The 19057-nt window shown below is 59.0% G+C and overlaps 2 non-coding genes and 7 pseudogenes across 2 annotated transcripts; all 9 read right to left on the bottom strand.

Moving 5' to 3' along the window:
* Positions 1-1238: 1238 nt before the first annotated feature.
* LOC147329518 (5S ribosomal RNA) lies at positions 1239-1357 on the bottom strand (annotated as a pseudogene).
* A 1055-nt stretch (positions 1358-2412) lies between these two features.
* On the bottom strand, positions 2413-2531 carry LOC147329517 (5S ribosomal RNA). The gene has a single exon (XR_015129529.1). It is a non-coding gene; the product is annotated as a 5S ribosomal RNA (ribosomal RNA).
* An 820-nt stretch (positions 2532-3351) lies between these two features.
* Positions 3352-3470, bottom strand: LOC147329516 (5S ribosomal RNA; annotated as a pseudogene).
* A 2291-nt stretch (positions 3471-5761) lies between these two features.
* On the bottom strand, positions 5762-5880 carry LOC147329515 (5S ribosomal RNA; annotated as a pseudogene).
* A 2591-nt stretch (positions 5881-8471) lies between these two features.
* Positions 8472-8590, bottom strand: LOC147329514 (5S ribosomal RNA; annotated as a pseudogene).
* A 2849-nt stretch (positions 8591-11439) lies between these two features.
* On the bottom strand, positions 11440-11558 carry LOC147329513 (5S ribosomal RNA; annotated as a pseudogene).
* Positions 11559-14484: 2926 nt separating this feature from the next.
* Positions 14485-14603, bottom strand: LOC147329512 (5S ribosomal RNA; annotated as a pseudogene).
* A 1402-nt stretch (positions 14604-16005) lies between these two features.
* Positions 16006-16124, bottom strand: LOC147329511 (5S ribosomal RNA). Its single transcript, XR_015129568.1, has one exon. It is a non-coding gene; the product is annotated as a 5S ribosomal RNA (ribosomal RNA).
* Positions 16125-17535: 1411 nt separating this feature from the next.
* LOC147329510 (5S ribosomal RNA) lies at positions 17536-17654 on the bottom strand (annotated as a pseudogene).
* Positions 17655-19057: the final 1403 nt, after the last annotated feature.

Raw genomic sequence — 19057 nt, 5'->3', positions numbered from 1 at the left:
GAGCCACAGGCCCTGGTGTGGTGTAAGTCGCCTCAGCCAGAAGCCACAGGCACTGGTGTGGTGTAAGTGGCCTCAGCCAGCAGCAAAAGGGCCCTGGTGTGGTGTAAGTCGCCTCAGTCAGCAGCCACAGGCCCTGGTGTGGTGTAGGTGGCCTCAGCCAGCAGCCACAGGCCCTGGTGTGGTGTAAGTGGCCTCAGCCAGCAGCCACAGGCCCTGGTGTGGTGTAAGTGGCCTCAGCCAGTGCCACAGGCCCTGGTGTGGTGTAAGTGGCCTGAGCAAGAGCCACAGACCCTGGTGTGGTGTAATTGGCCTCAGCCAGCAGCCACAGGCCCTGGTGTGGTGTAAGTCGCCTCAGACAGAAGCCACAGGCACTGGTGTGGTGTAATTGGCCTCAGCCAGCAGCCACAGGCCCTGGTGTGGTGTAAGTCGCCTCAGACAGAAGCCACAGGCACTGGTGTGGTGTAAGTGGCCTCAGCCAGCAGCAAAAGGGCCCTGGTGTGGTGTAAGTGGCCTCAGCCAGCAGCCACAGGCCCTGGTGTGGTGTAGGTGGCCTCAGCCACCAGCCACAGGCCCTGGTGTGGTGTAAGTGGCCTCAGCCAGCAGCCACAGGCCCTGGTGTGGTGTAAGTGGCCTCAGCCAGCAGCCACAGGCCCTGGTGTGGTGTAAGTGGCCTCAGCCAGTGCCACAGGCCCTGGTGTGGTGTAAGTGGCCTGAGCAAGAGCCACAGGCCCTGGTGTGGTGTAAGTGGCCTGAGCAAGAGCCACAGACCCTGGTGTGGTGTAATTGGCCTCAATAGCAACTAATGCCCTGGTGTGGTGTAGGTGGCCTCAGCCAGCAGCCACAGGCCCTGGTGTGGTGTAAGTGGCCTGAGCAAGAGCCACAGGCCCTGGTGTGGTGTAAGTGGCCTGAGCAAGAGCCACAGACCCTGGTGTGGTGTAATTGGCCTCAATAGCAACTAATGCCCTGGTGTGGTGTAGGTGGCCTCAGCCAGCAGCCACAGGCCCTGGTGTGGTGAAAGTGGCCTCAGCCAGAGCCACAGGCCCTGATGTGGTGTAAGTGGCCCCAGCCGGTCACTCAGGCCCTTGTGTGGTGTAGGTTGCATCAGCTAGCAGCACAAGACATTGGAAAAGAGCCAAAAGCAGTGTCGTTAATGTGCCCTCATTAATGGGCAGCTGCTTTTGGTCTTTTAATACACCCCTTCTCTGGATCAAAAGCGGTTCAATGACATGAAAATCAAAGGCTTACAGCACCAGGTATTCCCAGGCAGTCTCCTGTCCAAGTACTAACCAAGCCCAGCCCTGCTTAGCTTCCTAGATCAGACGAGGTCGGGCGTGCTCAGGGTGGTATGGCCGTAAGCTGCTGGCTCCAGCACAATGTCTCAATTTGTGGATTCAAGTGATTAGGTGGCAAGTACCTGAAGTTACGAAGACAATGCTATAACCATACCTGCATGTTTGCATAATACCCTAACCCAAAGGCTCAGTTTGGCATTTATCCAACAGCACAGGCCCTGGATTGTTGAAGATGGCCTCAGGAACCAGCACAGGGCCTGGTGTGTTGTACATGGCCACAGCAAGGAGCACAGGGCCTGGTTTGGTGAAGATGGCCTCGGCCAGAAGCGCAGGGCCTGGTGTGATGTGAGTGGCCTGAGCAAGAGCCACAGGCCTTGGTGTGGTGTAAGTGGCCTCAGCCAGCAGCCACAGGCCCTGGTGTGGTGTAAGTGGCCTGAGCCAGCAGCCACAGGCCCTGGTGTGGTGTAAGTGGCCTGAGCAAGAGCCACAGGCCCTGGTGTGGTGTAAGTGGCCTGAGCCAGCAGCCACAGGCCCTGGTGTGGTGTAAGTGGCCTGAGCAAGTGCCACAGGCCTGGTGTGGTGTAAGTCGCCTCAGCCAGAAGCCACAGGCACTGGTGTGGTGTAAGTGGCCTCAGCCAGCAGCCACAGGCCCTGGTGTGGTGTAGGTGGCCTCAGCCAGCAGCCACAGGCCCTGGTGTGGTGTAAGTGGCCTCAGCCAGTGCCACAGGCCCTGGTGTGGTGTAAGTGGCCTCAATAGCAACTAAGGCCCTGGTGTGGTGTAAGTGGCCTGAGCAAGAGCCACATACCCTGGTGTGGTGTAATTGGCCTCAATAGCAACTAAGGCCCTGGTGTGGTGTAGGTGGCCTCAGCCAGCAGCCACAGGCCCTGGTGTGGTGTAAGTGGCCTCAGCCAGAGCAACAGGCCCTGATGTGGTGTAAGTGGCCCCAGCCGGTCACTCAGGCCCTGGTGTGGTGTAGGTGGCATCAGCTAGCAGCACAAGACAATGGAAAACAGCCAAAAGCAATGTCGTTAATGTGCCCTCATTAATGGGGAGCTGCTTCTGGTCTTTTAATACACCCCTTCTCTGGATCAAAAGCGGTTCAATGACATGAAAATGAAAGGCTTACAGCACCAGGTATTCCCAGGCAGTCTCCCATCCAAGTACTAACCAAGCCCAGCCCTGCTTAGCTTCCGAGATCAGACGAGGTCGGGCGTGCTCAGGGTGGTATGGCCGTAAGCTGCTGGCCCCAGCACAATGTCTCAATTTATGGATTCAAGTGATTAGGTGGCAAGTACCTGAAGTTACGAAGACAATCCTATAACCATACCTGCATGTTTGCATAATACCCTAACCCAAAGGCTCAGTTTGGCATTTATCCAACAGCACAGGCCCTGGATTGTTGAAGATGGCGTCAGGAACCAGCACAGGGCCTGGTGTGTTGTACATGGCCACAGCAAGCAGCACAGGGCCTGGTTTGGTGAAGATGGCCTCGGCCAGAAGCGCAGGGCCTGGTGTGATATGAGTGGCCTGAGCAAGAGCCACAGGCCCTGGTGTGTTGTAAGTGGCCTCAGCCAGCAGCCACAGGCCCTGGTGTGGTGTAGGTGGCCTCAGCCAGCAGCCACAGGCCCTTGTGTGGTGTAATTGGCCTCAATAGCAACTAAGGCCCTGGTGTGGTGTAGGTGGCCTCAGCCAGCAGCCACAGGCCCTGGTGTGGTGTAAGTGGCCTCAGCCAGTGCCACAGGCCCTGGTGTGGTGTAAGTGGCCTGAGCAAGAGCCACAGACCCTGGTGTGGTGTAATTGGCCTCAATAGCAACTAAGGCCCTGGTGTGGTGTAGGTGGCCTCAGCCAGCAGCCACAGGCCCTGGTGTGGTGTAAGTGGCCTCAGCCAGCAGCCACAGGCCCTGGTGTGGTGTAAGTGGCATCAGCTAGCAGCACAAGACATTGGAAAACAGCCAAAAGCAATGTCGTTAATGTGCCCTCATTAATGGGCAGCTGCTTTTGGTCTTTTAATACACCCCTTCTCTGGATCAAAAGCGGTTCAATGACATGAAAATCAAAGGCTTACAGCACCAGGTATTCCCAGGCAGTCTCCCATCCAAGTACTAACCAAGCCCAGCCCTGCTTTGCTTCCGAGATCAGACGAGGTCGGGCGTGCTCAGGGTGGTATGGCCGTAAGTTGCTGGCTCCAGCACAATGTCTCAATTTATGGATTCAAGTGATTAGGTGGCAAGTACCTGAAGTTACGAAGACAATCCTATAACCATACCTGCATGTTTGCATAATACCCTAACCCAAAGGCTCAGTTTGGCATTTATCCAACAGCACAGGCCCTGGATTGTTGAAGATGGCCTCAAGAACCAGCACAGGACCTGGTGTGTTTTACATGGCCACAGCAAGCAGCACAGGGCCTGGTTTGGTGAAGATGGCCTCAGCAAGCAGCCACAGGCCCTGGTTTGGTGTAAGTGGCCTCAGCCAGCAGCCACAGGCCCTGGTGTGGTGTAAGTGGCCTCAGCCAGCAGCCACAGGCCCTGGTGTGGTCTAAGTGGCCTCAGCCAGTGCCACAGGCCCTGGTGTGGTGTAAGTGGCCTGAGTAAGAGCCACAGGCCCTGGTGTGGTGTAAGTGGCCTCAGCCAGCAGCCACAGGCCCTGGTGTGGTGTAAGTGGCCTGAGCAAGTGCCACAGGCCCTGGTGTGGTGTAAGTGGCCTAAGCCAGAGCCACAGGCCCTGGTGTGGTGTAAGTGGCCTGAGCAAGAGCCACAGGGCCTGGTTTGGTGAAGATGGCCTCGGCCAGAAGCGCAGGGCCTGGTGTGATGTGAGTGGCCTGAGCAAGAGCCACAGGCCCTGGTGTGGTGTAAGTGGCCTCAGCCAGCAGCCACAGGCCCTGGTGTGGTGTAAGTCGCCTCAGCCAGAAGCCACAGGCACTGGTGTGGTGTAAGTGGCCTCAGCCAGCAGCAAAAGGGCCCTGGTGTGGTGTAAGTCGCCTCAGCCAGCAGCCACAGGCCCTGGTGTGGTGTAGATGGCCTCAGCCAGCAGCCACAGGCCCTGGTGTGGTGTAAGTGGCCTCAGCCAGCAGCCACAGGCCCTGGTGTGGTCTAAGTGGCCTCAGCCAGAAGCACAGGGCCTGGTGTGATATGAGTGGCCTGAGCAAGAGCCACAGGCCCTGGTGTGGTGTAAGTGGCATGAGCAAGAGCCACAGGCCCTGGTGTGGTGTAAGTGGCCTGAGCAAGAGCCACAGGCCCTGGTGTGGTGTAGGTGGCCTCAGCCAGCAGCCACAGGCCCTGGTGTGGTGTAGGTGGCCTCAGCCAGCAGCCAGCAGCCACAGGCCCTGGTGTGGTGTAGGTGGCCTCAGCCAATGCCACAGGCCCTGGTGTGGTGTAAGTGGCCTGAGTAAGAGCCACAGGCCCTGGTGTGGTGTAAGTGGCCTCAGCCAGCAGCCACAGGCCCTGGTGTGGTGTAAGTGGCCTGAGCAAGTGCCACAGGCCCTGGTGTGGTGTAAGTGGCCTAAGCCAGAGCCACAGGCCCTGGTGTGGTGTAAGTGGCCTGAGCAAGAGCCACAGGGCCTGGTTTGGTGAAGATGGCCTCGGCCAGAAGCGCAGGGCCTGGTGTGATGTGAGTGGCCTGAGCAAGAGCCACAGGCCCTGGTGTGGTGTAAGTGGCCTCAGCCAGCAGCCACAGGCCCTGGTGTGGTGTAGATGGCCTCAGCCAGCAGCAAAAGGGCCCTGGTGTGGTGTAAGTCGCCTCAGCCAGCAGCCACAGGCCCTGGTGTGGTGTAGATGGCCTCAGCCAGCAGCCACAGGCCCTGGTGTGGTGTAAGTGGCCTCAGCCAGCAGCCACAAGCCCTTGTGTGGTGTAAGTGGCCTCAGCCAGCAGCCACAGGCCCTGGTGTGGTGTAAGTGGCATGAGCAAGAGCCACAGGCCCTGGTGTGGTGTAAGTGGCCTGAGCAAGAGCCACAGGCCCTGGTGTGGTGTAGGTGACCTCAGCCAGCAGCCACAGGCCCTGGTGTGGTGTAGGTGGCCTCAGCCAGCAGCCACAAGCCCTTGTGTGGTGTAAGTGGCCTCAGCCAGCAGCCACAGGCCCTGGTGTGGTGTAAGTGGCCTCAGCCAGTGCCACAGGCCCTGGTGTGGTGTAAGTGGCCTGAGCAAGAGCCACAGACCATGGTGTGGTGTAATTGGCCTCAATAGCAACTAAGGCCCTGGTGTGGTGTAAGTGGCCTCAGCCAGCAGCCACAGGCCCTGGTGTGGTGTAAGTGGCCTCAGCCAGAGCCACAGGCCCTGATGTGGTGTAAGTGGCCCCAACCGGTCACTCAGGCCCTGGTGTGGTGTAGGTGGCATCAGCTAGCAGCACAAGACATTGGAAAACAGCCAAAAGCAATGTCGTTAATGTGCCCTCATTAATGGGCAGCTGCTTTTGGTCTTTTAATACACCCCTTCTCTGGATCAAAAGCGGTTCAATGACATGAAAATGAAAGACTTACAGCACCAGGTATTCCCAGGCAGTCTCCCATCCAAGTACTAACCAAGCCCAGCCCTGCTCAGCTTCCGAGATCAGACGAGGTCGGGCGTGCTCAGGGTGGTATGGCCGTAAGCTGCTGGCCCCAGCACAATGTCTCAATTTATGGATTCAGGTGATTAGGTGGCAAGTACCTGAAGTTACGAAGACAATCCTATAACCCTACCTTCATGTTTGCATAATACCCTAACCCAAAGGCTCAGTTTAGCATTTATCCAACAGCACAGGCCCTGGATTGTTGAAGATGGCCTCAGGAACCAGCACAGGGCCTGGTGTGTTGTACATGGCCACAGCTAGCAGCACAGGGCCTGGTTTGGTGAAGATGGCCTCGGCCAGAAGCGCAGGGCCTGGTGTGATGTGAGTGGCCTGAGCAAGAGCCATAGGCCCTGGTGTGGTGTAAGTGGCCTCAGCCAGCAGCCACAGGCCCTGGTTTGGTGTAAGTCGCCTCAGCCAGAACCCACAGGCCCTGGTGTGGTGTAAGTGGCCTCAGCCAGTGCCACAGGCCCTGGTGTGGTGTAAGTGGCCTGAGCAAGAGCCACAGACCATGGTGTGGTGTAATTGGCCTCAATAGCAACTAAGGCCCTGGTGTGGTGTAGGTGGCCTAAGCCAGCAGCCACAGGCCCTGGTGTGGTGTAAGTGGCCTCAGCCAGCAGCCACAGGCCCTGGTGTGGTGTAAGTCGCCTCAGCCAGAAGCCACAGGCACTGGTGTGGTGTAAGTGGCCTCAGCCAGCAGCAAAAGGGCCCTGGTGTGGTGTAAGTCGCCTCAGCCAGCAGCCACAGGCCCTGGTGTGGTGTAGATGGCCTCAGCCAGCAGCCACAGGCCCTGGTGTGGTGTAAGTGGCCTCAGCCAGCAGCCACAGGCCCTGGTGTGGTCTAAGTGGCCTCAGCCAGAAGCACAGGGCCTGGTGTGATATGAGTGGCCTGAGCAAGAGCCACAGGCCCTGGTGTGGTGTAAGTGGCCTGAGCAAGAGCCACAGGCCCTGGTGTGGTGTAAGTGGCCTGAATAGCAAATAAGGCCCTGGTGTGGTGTAAGTGGCCTCAGCCAGAACCCACAGGCCCTGGTGTGGTGTAGGTGGCCTCAGCCAGCAGCCACAGGCCCTGATGTGGTGTAGGTGGCCTCAGCCAGCAGCCACAAGCCCTTATGTGGTGTAAGTGGCCTCAGCCAGCAGCCACAGGCCCTGGTGTGGTGTAAGTGGCCTGAGCCAGAGCCACAGGCCCTGGTGTGGTGTAACTGGCCTGAATAGCAAATAAGGCCCTGGTGTGGTGTAAGTGGCCTCAGCCAGAGCCACAGGCCCTGGTGTGGTGTAAGTGGCCTCAATAGCAACTAAGGCCCTGGTGTGGTGTAAGTGGCCTCAGCCAACAGCCACAGGCCCTGGTATGGTGTAAGTGGCCTCAGCCAGCAGCCACAGGCCCTGGTGTGGTGTAAGTGGCCAGAAGCGCAGGGCCTGGTGTGATGTGAGTGGCCTGAGCAAGAGCCACAGACCCTGGTGTGGTGTAATTGGCCTCAATAGCAACTAAGGCCCTGGTGTGGTGTATGTGGCCTCAGCCAGCAGCCACAGGCCCTGGTGTGGTGTAACTGGCCTCAGCCAGCAGCCACAGGCCCTGGTGTGGTGTAAGTGGCCTCAGCCAGAGCCACAGGCCCTGATGTGGTGTAAGTCGCCTCAGCTAGCAGCACAGGGCCTGGTTTGGTGAAGATGGCCTCGGCCAGAAGCACAGGACCTGGTTTGATATGAGTGGCCTGAGCCAGCAGCCACAGGCCCTGGTGTGGTGTAAGTGGCCTCAGCCAGCAGCAACAGGCCCTGGTGTGGTGTAAGTCGCCTCAGCCAGAAGCCACAGGCACTGGTGTGGTGTAAGTGGCCTCAGCCAGCAGCAACAGGCCCTGGTGTGGTGTAAGTCGCCTCAGCAAGCAGCCACAGGCCCTGGTGTGGTGTAGGTGGTCTCAGCCAGCAGCCACAGGCCGTGGTGTGGTGTAAGTGGCCTCAGCCAGCAGCCACAGGCCCTGGTGTGGTGTAAGTGGCCTCAGCAAGAGCCACAGACCCTGGTGTGGTGTAATTGGCCTAAGCCAGAGCCACAGGCCCTGGTGTGGTGTAAGTGGCCTAAGCAAGAACCACAGGGCCTGGTTTGGTGAAGATGGCCTCGTCCAGAAGCGCAGGGCCTGGTGTGATGTGAGTGGCCTGAGCAAGAGCCACAGGCCCTGGTGTGGTGTAAGTGGCCTCAGCCAGCAGCAAAAGGGCCCTGGTGTGGTGTAAGTCGCCTCAGCCAGCAGCCACAGGCCCTGGTGTGGTGTAGGTGGCCTCAGCCAGCAGCCACAGGCCCTGGTGTGGTGTAAGTGGCCTCAATAGCAACTAAGGCCCTGGTGTGGTGTAAGTGGCTTCAGCCAGCAGCCACAGGCTCTGGTGTGGTGTAACTGGCCTCAGCCAGCAGCCACAGGCCCTGGTGTGGTGTAAGTGGCCTCAGCCAGAGCCACAGGCCCTGATGTGGTGTAAGTGGCCCCAGCCGGTCACTTAGGCCCTGGTGTGGTGTAGGTGGCATCAGCTAGCAGCAAAAGACATTGGAAAACAGCCAAAAGCAATGTCGTTAATGTGCCCTCATTAATGGGGAGCTGCTTTTGGTCTTTTAATACACCCCTTCTCTGGATCAAAAGCGGTTCAATGACATGAAAATGAAAGGCTTACAGCACCAGGTATTCCCAGGCAGTCTCCCATACAAGTACTAACCAAGCCCAGCCCTGCTTAGCTTCCGAGATCAGACGAGGTCGGGCGTGCTTAGGGTGGTATGGCCGTAAGCTGCTGGCCCCAGCACAATGTCTCAATTTATGGATTCAAGTGATTAGGTGGCAAGTACCTGAAGTTACGAAGACAATCCTGTAACCATACCTGCATGTTTGCATAATACCCTAACCCAAAGGCTCAGTTTAGCATTTATCCAACAGCACAGGCCCTGGATTGTTGAAGATGGCCTCAGGAACCAGCACAGGGCCTGGTGTGGTGTAGGTGGCCTCAGCCAGCAGCCACAGGCCCTGGTGTGGTGTAAGTGGCCTCAGCCAGCAGCCACAGGCCCTGGTGTGGTGTAAGTGGCCTCAGCCAGTGCCACAGGCCCTGGTGTGGTGTAAGTGGCCTGAGCAAGAGCCACAGACCCTGGTGTGGTGTAATTGGCCTCAGCCAGCAGCCACAGGCCCTGGTGTGGTGTAAGTCGCCTCAGACAGAAGCCACAGGCACTGGTGTGGTGTAAGTGGCCTCAGCCAGCAGCAAAAGGGCCCTGGTGTGGTGTAAGTCGCCTCAGCCAGCAGCCACAGGCCCTGGTGTGGTGTAGGTGGCCTCAGCCACCAGCCACAGGCCCTGGTGTGGTTTAAGTGGCCTCAGCCAGCAGCCACAGGCCCTGGTGTGGTGTAAGTGGCCTGAGCAAGAGCCACAGACCCTGGTGTGGTGTAATTGGCCTCAGCCAGCAGCCACAGGCCCTGGTGTGGTGTAAGTCGCCTCAGCCAGCAGCCACAAGCCCTTGTGTGGTGTAATTGGCCTCAGCCAGCAGCCACAGGCCCTGGTGTGGTGTAAGTCGCCTCAGACAGAAGCCACAGGCACTGGTGTGGTGTAAGTGGCCTCAGCCAGCAGCCACAGGCCCTGGTGTGGTGTAAGTCGCCTCAGCCAGAAGCCACAGGCACTGGTGTGGTGTAAGTGGCCTCAGCCAGCAGCCACAGGCCCTGGTGTGGTGTAGGTGGCCTCAGCCAGCAGCCACAGGCCCTGGTGTGGTGTAGGTGGCCTCAGCCAGCAGCCACAGGCCCTGGTGTGGTGTAAGTGGCCTCAGCCAGCAGCCACAGGCCCTGGTGTGGTGTAAGTGGCCTGAGCAAGAGCCACAGGCCCTGGTGTGGTGTAAGTGGCCTCAGCCAGCAGCCACAGGCCCTGGTGTGGTGTAAGTGGCCTGAGCAAGTGCCACAGGCCCTGGTGTGGTGTAAGTGGCCTGAGCAAGAACCACAGGGCCTGGTTTGGTGAAGATGGCCTCGGCCAGAAGCGCAGGGCCTGGTGTGATGTGAGTGGCCTGAGCAAGAGCCACAGGCCCTGGTGTGGTGTAAGTGGCCCCAGCCGGTCACTCAGGCCCTGGTGTGGTGTAGGTGGCATCAGCCAGCAGCCACAGGCCCTGGTGTGGTGTAAGTCGCCTCAGCCAGAAGCCACAGGCACTGGTGTGGTGTAAGTGGCCTCAGCCAGCAGCAAAAGGGCCCTGGTGTGGTGTAAGTCGCCTCAGCCAGCAGCCACAGGCCCTGGTGTGGTGTAGGTGGCCTCAGCCAGCAGCCACAGGCCCTGGTGTGGTGTAAGTGGCCTCAGCCAGCAGCCACAGGCCCTGGTGTGGTGTAAGTGGCCTCAGCCAGCAGCCACAGGCCCTGGTGTGGTGTAAGTGGCCTCAGCCAGTGCCACAGGCCCTGGTGTGGTGTAAGTGGCCTGAGCAAGAGCCACAGACCCTGGTGTGGTGTAATTGGCCTCAGCCAGCAGCCACAGGCCCTGGTGTGGTGTAAGTCGCCTCAGACAGAAGCCACAGGCACTGGTGTGGTGTAAGTGGCCTCAGCCAGCAGCAAAAGGGCCCTGGTGTGGTGTAAGTCGCCTCAGCCAGCAGCCACAGGCCCTGGTGTGGTGTAGGTGGCCTCAGCCAGCAGCCACAGGCCCTGGTGTGGTGTAAGTGGCCTCAGCCAGCAGCCACAGGCCCTGGTGTGGTGTAAGTGGCCTGAGCAAGAGCCACAGACCCTTGTGTGGTGTAATTGGCCTCAGCCAGCAGCCACAGGCACTGGTGTGGTGTAAGTGGCCTCAGCCAGCAGCCACAGGCCCTGGTGTGGTGTAAGTCGCCTCAGCCAGAAGCCACAGGCACTGGTGTGGTGTAAGTGGCCTCAGCCAGCAGCCACAGGCCCTGGTGTGGTGTAGGTGGCCTCAGCCAGCAGCCACAGGCCCTGGTGTGGTGTAGGTGGCCTCAGCCAGCAGCCACAGGCCCTGGTGTGGTGTAAGTGGCCTCAGCCAGCAGCCACAGGCCCTGGTGTGGTGTAAGTGGCCTGAGCAAGAGCCACAGGCCCTGGTGTGGTGTAAGTGGCCTCAGCCAGCAGCCACAGGCCCTGGTGTGGTGTATGTGGCCTGAGCAAGTGCCACAGGCCCTGGTGTGGTGTAAGTGGCCTGAGCAAGAACCACAGGGCCTGGTTTGGTGAAGATGGCCTCGGCCAGAAGCGCAGGGCCTGGTGTGATGTGAGTGGCCTGAGCAAGAGCCACAGGCCCTGGTGTGGTGTAAGTGGCCCCAGCCGGTCACTCAGGCCCTGGTGTGGTGTAGGTGGCATCAGCCAGCAGCCACAGGCCCTGGTGTGGTGTAAGTGGCCTGAGCAAGAGCCACAGACCATGGTGTGGTGTAATTGGCCTCAATAGCAACTAAGGCCCTGGTGTGGTGTAAGTGGCCTCAGCCAGAGCCACAGGCCCTGATGTGGTGTAAGTGGCCCCAGCCGGTCACTCAGGCCCTGGTGTGGTGTAGGTGGCATCAGCTAGCAGCACAAGACATTGGAAAACAGCCAAAAGCAATGTCGTTAATGTGCCCTCATTAATGGGCAGCTGCTTTTGGTCTTTTAATACACCCCTTCTCTGGATCAAAAGCGGTTCAATGACATTAAAATGAAAGGCTTACAGCACCAGGTATTCCCAGGCAGTCTCCCATCCAAGTACTAACCAAGCCCAGCCCTTCTCAGCTTCCGAGATCAGACGAGGTCGGGCGTGCTCAGGGTGGTATGGCCGTAAGCTGCTGGCCCCAGCACAATGTCTCAATTTATGGATTCAGGTGATTAGGTGGCAAGTACCTGAAGTTACGAAGACAATCCTATAACCCTACCTTCATGTTTGCATAATACCCTAACCCAAAGGCTCAGTTTAGCATTTATCCAACAGCACAGGCCCTGGATTGTTAAAGATGGCCTCAGGAACCAGCACAGGGCCTGGTGTGTTGTACATGGCCACAGCTAGCAGCACAGGGCCTGGTTTGGTGAAGATGGCCTCGGCCAGAAGCGCAGGGCCTGGTGTGATGTGAGTGGCCTGAGCAAGAGCCACAGGCCCTGGTGTGGTGTAATTGGCCTCAATAGCAACTAAGGCCCTGGTGTGGTGTAGGTGGCCTCAGCCAGCAGCCACAGGCCCTGGTGTGGTGTAAGTGGCCTCAGCCAGCAGCCACAGGCCCTGGTGTGGTGTAAGTGGCCTGAGCAAGAGCCACAGGCCCTGGTGTGGTGTAAGTGGCCTCAGCCAGCAGCCACAGGCCCTGGTGTGGTGTAAGTGGCCTGAGCAAGTGCCACAGGCCCTGGTGTGGTGTAAGTGGCCTGAGCAAGAACCACAGGGCCTGGTTTGGTGAAGATGGCCTCGGCCAGAAGCGCAGGGCCTGGTGTGATGTGAGTGGCCTGAGCAAGAGCCACAGGCCCTGGTGTGGTGTAAGTGGCCTCAGCCAGCAGCCACAGGCCCTGGTGTGGTGTAAGTGGCCTCAGCCAGAAGCCACAGGCACTGGTGTGGTGTAAGTGGCCTCAGCCAGCAGCAAAAGGGCCCTGGTGTGGTGTAGGTGGCCTCAGCCAGCAGCCACAGGCCCTGGTGTGGTGTAAGTGGCCTCAATAGCAACTAAGGCCCTGGTGTGGTGTAAGTGGCTTCAGCCAGCAGCCACAGGCTCTGGTGTGGTGTAACTGGCCTCAGCCAGCAGCCACAGGCCCTGATGTGGTGTAAGTGGCCCCAGCCGGTCACTCAGGCCCTGGTGTGGTGTAGGTGGCATCAGCCAGCAGCCACAGGCCCTGGTGTGGTGTAAGTCGCCTCAGCCAGAAGCCACAGGCACTGGTGTGGTGTAAGTGGCCTCAGCCAGCAGCAAAAGGGCCCTGGTGTGGTGTAAGTCGCCTCAGCCAGCAGCCACAGGCCCTGGTGTGGTGTAGGTGGCCTCAGCCAGCAGCCACAGGCCCTGGTGTGGTGTAAGTGGCCTCAGCCAGCAGCCACAGGCCCTGGTGTGGTGTAAGTGGCCTCAGCCAGCAGCCACAGGCCCTGGTGTGGTGTAAGTGGCCTCAGCCAGTGCCACAGGCCCTGGTGTGGTGTAAGTGGCCTGAGCAAGAGCCACAGACCCTGGTGTGGTGTAATTGGCCTCAGCCAGCAGCCACAGGCCCTGGTGTGGTGTAAGTCGCCTCAGACAGAAGCCACAGGCACTGGTGTGGTGTAAGTGGCCTCAGCCAGCAGCAAAAGGGCCCTGGTGTGGTGTAAGTCGCCTCAGCCAGCAGCCACAGGCCCTGGTGTGGTGTAGGTGGCCTCAGCCACCAGCCACAGGCCCTGGTGTGGTGTAAGTGGCCTCAGCCAGCAGCCACAGGCCCTGGTGTGGTGTAAGTGGCCTGAGCAAGAGCCACAGACCCTGGTGTGGTGTAATTGGCCTCAGCCAGCAGCCACAGGCCCTGGTGTGGTGTAAGTCGCCTCAGCCAGCAGCCACAAGCCCTTGTGTGGTGTAATTGGCCTCAGCCAGCAGCCACAGGCCCTGGTGTGGTGTAAGTGGCCTCAGACAGAAGCCACAGGCACTGGTGTGGTGTAAGTGGCCTCAGCCAGCAGCAAAAGGGCCCTGGTGTGGTGTAAGTCGCCTCAGCCAGCAGCCACAGGCCCTGGTGTGGTGTAGGTGGCCTCAGCCACCAGCCACAGGCCCTGGTGTGGTGTAAGTGGCCTCAGCCAGCAGCCACAGGCCCTGGTGTGGTGTAAGTGGCCTGAGCAAGAGCCACAGGGCCTGGTTTGGTGAAGATGGCCTCGGCCAGAAGCGCAGGGCCTGGTGTGATGTGAGTGGCCTGAGCAAGAGCCACAGGCCCTGGTGTGGTGTAAGTGGCCTCAGCCAGCAGCCACAGGCCCTGGTGTGGTGTAAGTCGCCTCAGCCAGAAGCCACAGGCACTGGTGTGGTGTAAGTGGCCTCAGCCAGCAGCAAAAGGGCCCTGGTGTGGTGTAAGTCGCCTCAGCCAGCAGCCACAGGCCCTGGTGTGGTGTAGATGGCCTCAGCCAGCAGCCACAGGCCCTGGTGTGGTGTAAGTGGCCTCAGCCAGCAGCCACAGGCCCTGGTGTGATATGAGTGGCCTGAGCAAGAGCCACAGGCCCTGGTGTGGTGTAAGTGGCCTGAGCAAGAGCCACAGGCCCTGGTGTGGTGTAAGTGGCCTGAGCAAGAGCCACAGGCCCTGGTGTGGTGTAGGTGGCCTCAGCCAGCAGCCACAGGCCCTGGTGTGGTGTAGGTGGCCTCAGCCAGCAGCCACAAGCCCTTGTGTGGTGTAAGTGGCCTCAGCCAGCAGCCACAGGCCCTGGTGTGGTGTAAGTGGCCTCGGCCAGTGCCACAGGCCCTGGTGTGGTGTAAGTGGCCTGAGCAAGAGCCACAGACCATGGTGTGGTGTAATTGGCCTCAATAGCAACTAAGGCCCTGGTGTGGTGTAAGTGGCCTCAGCCAGCAGCCACAGGCCCTGGTGTGGTGTAAGTGGCCTCAGCCAGAGCCACAGGCCCTGATGTGGTGTAAGTGGCCCCAGCCGGTCACTCAGGCCCTGGTGTGGTGTAGGTGGCATCAGCTAGCAGCACAAGACATTGGAAAACAGCCAAAAGCAATGTCGTTAATGTGCCCTCATTAATGGGCAGCTGCTTTTGGTCTTTTAATACACCCCTTCTCTGGATCAAAAGCGGTTCAATGACATTAAAATGAAAGGCTTACAGCACCAGGTATTCCCAGGCAGTCTCCCATCCAAGTACTAACCAAGCCCAGCCCTTCTCAGCTTCCGAGATCAGACGAGGTCGGGCGTGCTCAGGGTGGTATGGCCGTAAGCTGCTGGCCCCAGCACAATGTCTCAATTTATGGATTCAGGTGATTAGGTGGCAAGTACCTGAAGTTACGAAGACAATCCTATAACCCTACCTTCATGTTTGCATAATACCCTAACCCAAAGGCTCAGTTTAGCATTTATCCAACAGCACAGGCCCTGGATTGTTGAAGATGGCCTCAGGAACCAGCACAGGGCCTGGTGTGTTGTACATGGCCACAGCTAGCAGCACAGGGCCTGGTTTGGTGAAGATGGCCTCGGCCAGAAGCGCAGGGCCTGGTGTGATGTGAGTGGCCTGAGCAAGAGCCACAGGCCCTGGTGTGGTGTAATTGGCCTCAATAGCAACTAAGGCCCTGGTGTGGTGTAAGTGGCCTGAGCAAGAGCCACATACCCTGGTGTGGTGTAATTGGCCTCAATAGCAACTAAGGCCCTGGTGTGGTGTAGGTGGCCTCAGCCAGCAGCCACAGGCCCTGGTGTGGTGTAAGTGGCCTCAGCCAGAGCAACAGGCCCTGGTGTGGTGTAAGTGGCCTCAGCCAGCAGCCACAGGCCCTGGTGTGGTGTAAGTGGCCTGAGCAAGTGCCACAGGCCTGGTGTGGTGTAAGTGGCCTCAGCCAGCAGCCACAGGCCCTGGTGTGGTCTAAGTGGCCTCAGCCAGTGCCACAGGCCCTGGTGTGGTGTAAGTGGCCTGAGTAAGAGCCACAGGCCCTGGTGTGGTGTAAGTGGCCTCAGCCAGCAGCCACAGGCCCTGGTGTGGTGTAAGTGGCCTGAGCAAGTGCCACAGGCCCTGGTGTGGTGTAAGTGGCCTAAGCCAGAGCCACAGGCCCTGGTGTGGTGTAAGTGGCCTGAGCAAGAGCCACAGGGCCTGGTTTGGTGAAGATGGCCTCGGCCAGAAGAGCAGGGCCTGGTGTGATGTGAGTGGCCTGAGCAAGAGCCACATACCCTGGTGTGGTGTAATTGGCCTCAATAGCAACTAAGGCCCTGGTGTGGTGTAGGTGGCCTCAGCCAGCAGCCACAGGCCCTGGTGTGGTGTAAGTGGCCTCAATAGCAACTAAGGCCCTGGTGTGGTGTAAGTGGCCTGAGCAAGAGCCACATACCCTGGTGTGGTGTAATTGGCCTCAATAGCAACTAAGGCCCTGGTGTGGTGTAGGTGGCCTCAGCTAGCAGCCACAGGCCCTGGTGTGGTGTAAGTGGCCTCAGCCAGAGCAACAGGCCCTGATGTGGTGTAAGTGGCCCCAGCCGGTCACTCAGGCCCTGGTGTGGTGTAGGTGGCATCAGCTAGCAGCACAAGACATTGGAAAACAGCCAAAAGCAATGTCGTTAATGTGCCCTCATTAATGGGGAGCTGCTTCTGGTCTTTTAATACACCCCTTCTCTGGATCAAAAGCGGTTCAATGACATGAAAATGAAAGGCTTACAGCACCAGGTATTCCCAGGCAGTCTCCCATCCAAGTACTAACCAAGCCCAGCCCTGCTTAGCTTCCGAGATCAGACGAGGTCGGGAGTGCTCAGGGTGGTATGGCCGTAAGCTGCTGGCCCCAGCACAATGTCTCAATTTATGGATTCAAGTGATTAGGTGGCAAGTACCTGAAGTTACGAAGACAATCCTATAACCATACCTGCATGTTTGCATAATACCCTAACCAAAAGGCTCAGTTTGGCATTTATCCAACAGCACAGGCCCTGGATTGTTGAAGATGGCCTCAAGAACCAGCACAGGACCTGGTGTGTTTTACATGGCCACAGCAAGCAGCACAGGGCCTGGTTTGGTGAAGATGGCCTCAGCAAGCAGCCACAGGCCCTGGTTTGGTGTAAGTGGCCTCAGCTAGCAGCCACAGGCCCTGGTGTGGTGTGAGTGGCCTCAGCCAGCAGCCACAGGCCCTGGTGTGGTCTAAGTGGCCTCAGCCAGTGCCACAGGCCCTGGTGTGGTGTAAGTGGCCTGAGCAAGAGCCACAGGCCCTGGTGTGGTCTAAGTGGCCTCAGCCAGTGCCACAGGCCCTGGTGTGGTGTAAGTGGCCTGAGCAAGAGCCACAGGCCCTGGTGTGGTGTAAGTGGCCTGAGCAAGTGCCACAGGCCCTGGTGTGGTGTAAGTGGCCTAAGCCAGAGCCACAGGCCCTGGTGTGGTGTAAGTGGCCTCAATAGCAAATAAGGCCCTGGTGTGGTGTAAGTGGCCTGAGCAAGAACCACAGGGCCTGGTGTGGTGTAAGTGGCCTCAGCCAGCAGCAAAAGGGCCCTGGTGTGGTGTAGGTGGCCTCAGCCAGCAGCCACAGGCCCTGGTGTGGTGTAAGTGGCCTCAATAGCAACTAAGGCCCTGGTGTGGTGTAAGTGGCTTCAGCCAGCAGCCACAGGCCCTGGTGTGGTGTAAATGGCCTCAGCCAGCAGCCACAGGCCCTGGTGTGGTGTAGGTGGCCTCAGCCAGCAGCCACAGGCCCTGGTGTGGTGTAAGTGGCCTCAATAGCAACTAAGGCCCTGGTGTGGTGTAAGTGGCTTCAGCCAGCAGCCACAGGCTCTGGTGTGGTGTAACTGGCCTCAGCCAGCAGCCACAGGCCCTGGTGTGGTGTAAGTGGCCTCAGCCAGTGCCACAGGCCCTGGTGTGGTGTAAGTGGCCTGAGCAAGAGCCACAGACCATGGTGTGGTGTAATTGGCCTCAATAGCAACTAAGGCCCTGGTGTGGTGTAAGTGGCCTCAGCCAGCAGCCACAGGCCCTGGTGTGGTGTAAGTGGCCTCAGCCAGCAGCCACAGGCCCTGGTGTGGTGTAAGTGGCCCCAGCCGGTCACTCAGGCCCTGGTGTGGTGTAGGTGGCATCAGCTAGCAGCACAAGACATTGGAAAACAGCCAAAAGCAATGTCGTTAATGTGCCCTCATTAATGGGCAGCTGCTTTTGGTCTTTTAATACACCCCTTCTCTGGATCAAAAGCGGTTCAATGACATGAAAATGAAAGGCTTACAGCACCAGGTATTCCCAGGCAGGCTCCCATCCGAGTACTAACCAAGCCCAGCCCTGCTCAGCTTCCGAGATCAGACGAGGTCGGGCGTGCTCAGGGTGGTATGGCCGTAAGCTGCTGGCCCCAGCACAATGTCTCAATTTATGGATTCAGGTGATTAGGTGGCAAGTACCTGAAGTTACGAAGACAATCCTATAACCCTACCTTCATGTTTGCATAATACCCTAACCCAAAGGCTCAGTTTAGCATTTATCCAACAGCACAGGCCCTGGGTTGTTGAAGATGGCCTCAGGAACCAGCACAGGGCCTGGTGTGTTGTACATGGCCACAGCTAGCAGCACAGGGCCTGGTTTGGTGAAGATGGCCTCGGCCAGAAGCGCAGGGCCTGGTGTGATGTGAGTGGCCTGAGCAAGAGCCACAGGCCCTGGTGTGGTGTAAGTGGCCTGAGCAAGAGCCACAGGCCCTGGTGTGGTGTAAGTCGCCTCAGCCAGAAGCCACAGGCACTGGTGTGGTGTAAGTGGCCTCAGTCAGCAGCCACAGGCCCTGGTGTGGTGTAGGTGGCCTCAGCCAGCAGCCACAGGCCCTGGTGTGGTGTAAGTGGCCTCAGCCAGCAGCCACAGGCCCTGGTGTGGTGTAAGTGGCCTCAGCCAGCAGCCACAGGCCCTGGTGTGGTGTAAGTGGCCTCAGCCAGTGCCACAGGCCCTGGTGTGGTGTAAGTGGCCTGAGCAAGAGCCACAGACCCTGGTGTGGTGTAATTGGCCTCAGCCAGCAGCCACAGGCCCTGGTGTGGTGTAAGTCGCCTCAGACAGAAGCCACAGGCACTGGTGTGGTGTAAGTGGCCTCAGCCAGCAGCAAAAGGGCCCTGGTGTGGTGTAAGTCGCCTCAGCCAGCAGCCACAGGCCCTGGTGTGGTGTAGGTGGCCTCAGCCACCAGCCACAGGCCCTGGTGTGGTGTAAGTGGCCTCAGCCAGCAGCCACAGGCCCTGGTGTGGTGTAAGTGGCCTCAGCCAGCAGCCACAGGCCCTGGTGTGGTGTAAGTGGCCTCAGCCAGTGCCACAGGCCCTGGTGTGGTGTAAGTGGCCTGAGCAAGAGCCACAGGCCCTGGTGTGGTGTAAGTGGCCTGAGCAAGAGCCACAGACCCTGGTGTGGTGTAATTGGCCTCAATAGCAACTAATGCCCTGGTGTGGTGTAGGTGGCCTCAGCCAGCAGCCACAGGCCCTGGTGTGGTGTAAGTGGCCTGAGCAAGAGCCACAGGCCCTGGTGTGGTGTAAGTGGCCTGAGCAAGAGCCACAGGCCCTGGTGTGGTGTAAGTGGCCTGAGCAAGAGCCACAGGCCCTGGTGTGGTGTAGGTGGCCTCAGCCAGCAGCCACAGGCCCTGGTGTGGTGTAGGTGGCCTCAGCCAGCAGCCACAAGCCCTTATGTGGTGTAAGTGGCCTCAGCCAGCAGCCACAGGCCCTGGTGTGGTGTAAGTGGCCTCAGCCAGTGCCACAGGCCCTGGTGTGGTGTAAGTGGCCTGAGC

The sequence above is a fragment of the Aulonocara sp. 'chitande type north' Nkhata Bay genome, linkage group LG5 (genome assembly GCF_057382095.1).
Source record: "Aulonocara sp. 'chitande type north' Nkhata Bay isolate Kocher_YH1m ecotype deep benthic linkage group LG5, A_spYH_male_GT1.1, whole genome shotgun sequence".
NCBI classification, from domain to species: domain Eukaryota; kingdom Metazoa; phylum Chordata; class Actinopteri; order Cichliformes; family Cichlidae; genus Aulonocara; species Aulonocara sp. 'chitande type north' Nkhata Bay.
The sequence above is the reverse complement of the archived record's forward strand: the minus strand, read 5'-3'. Positions and strand labels throughout refer to the sequence as shown.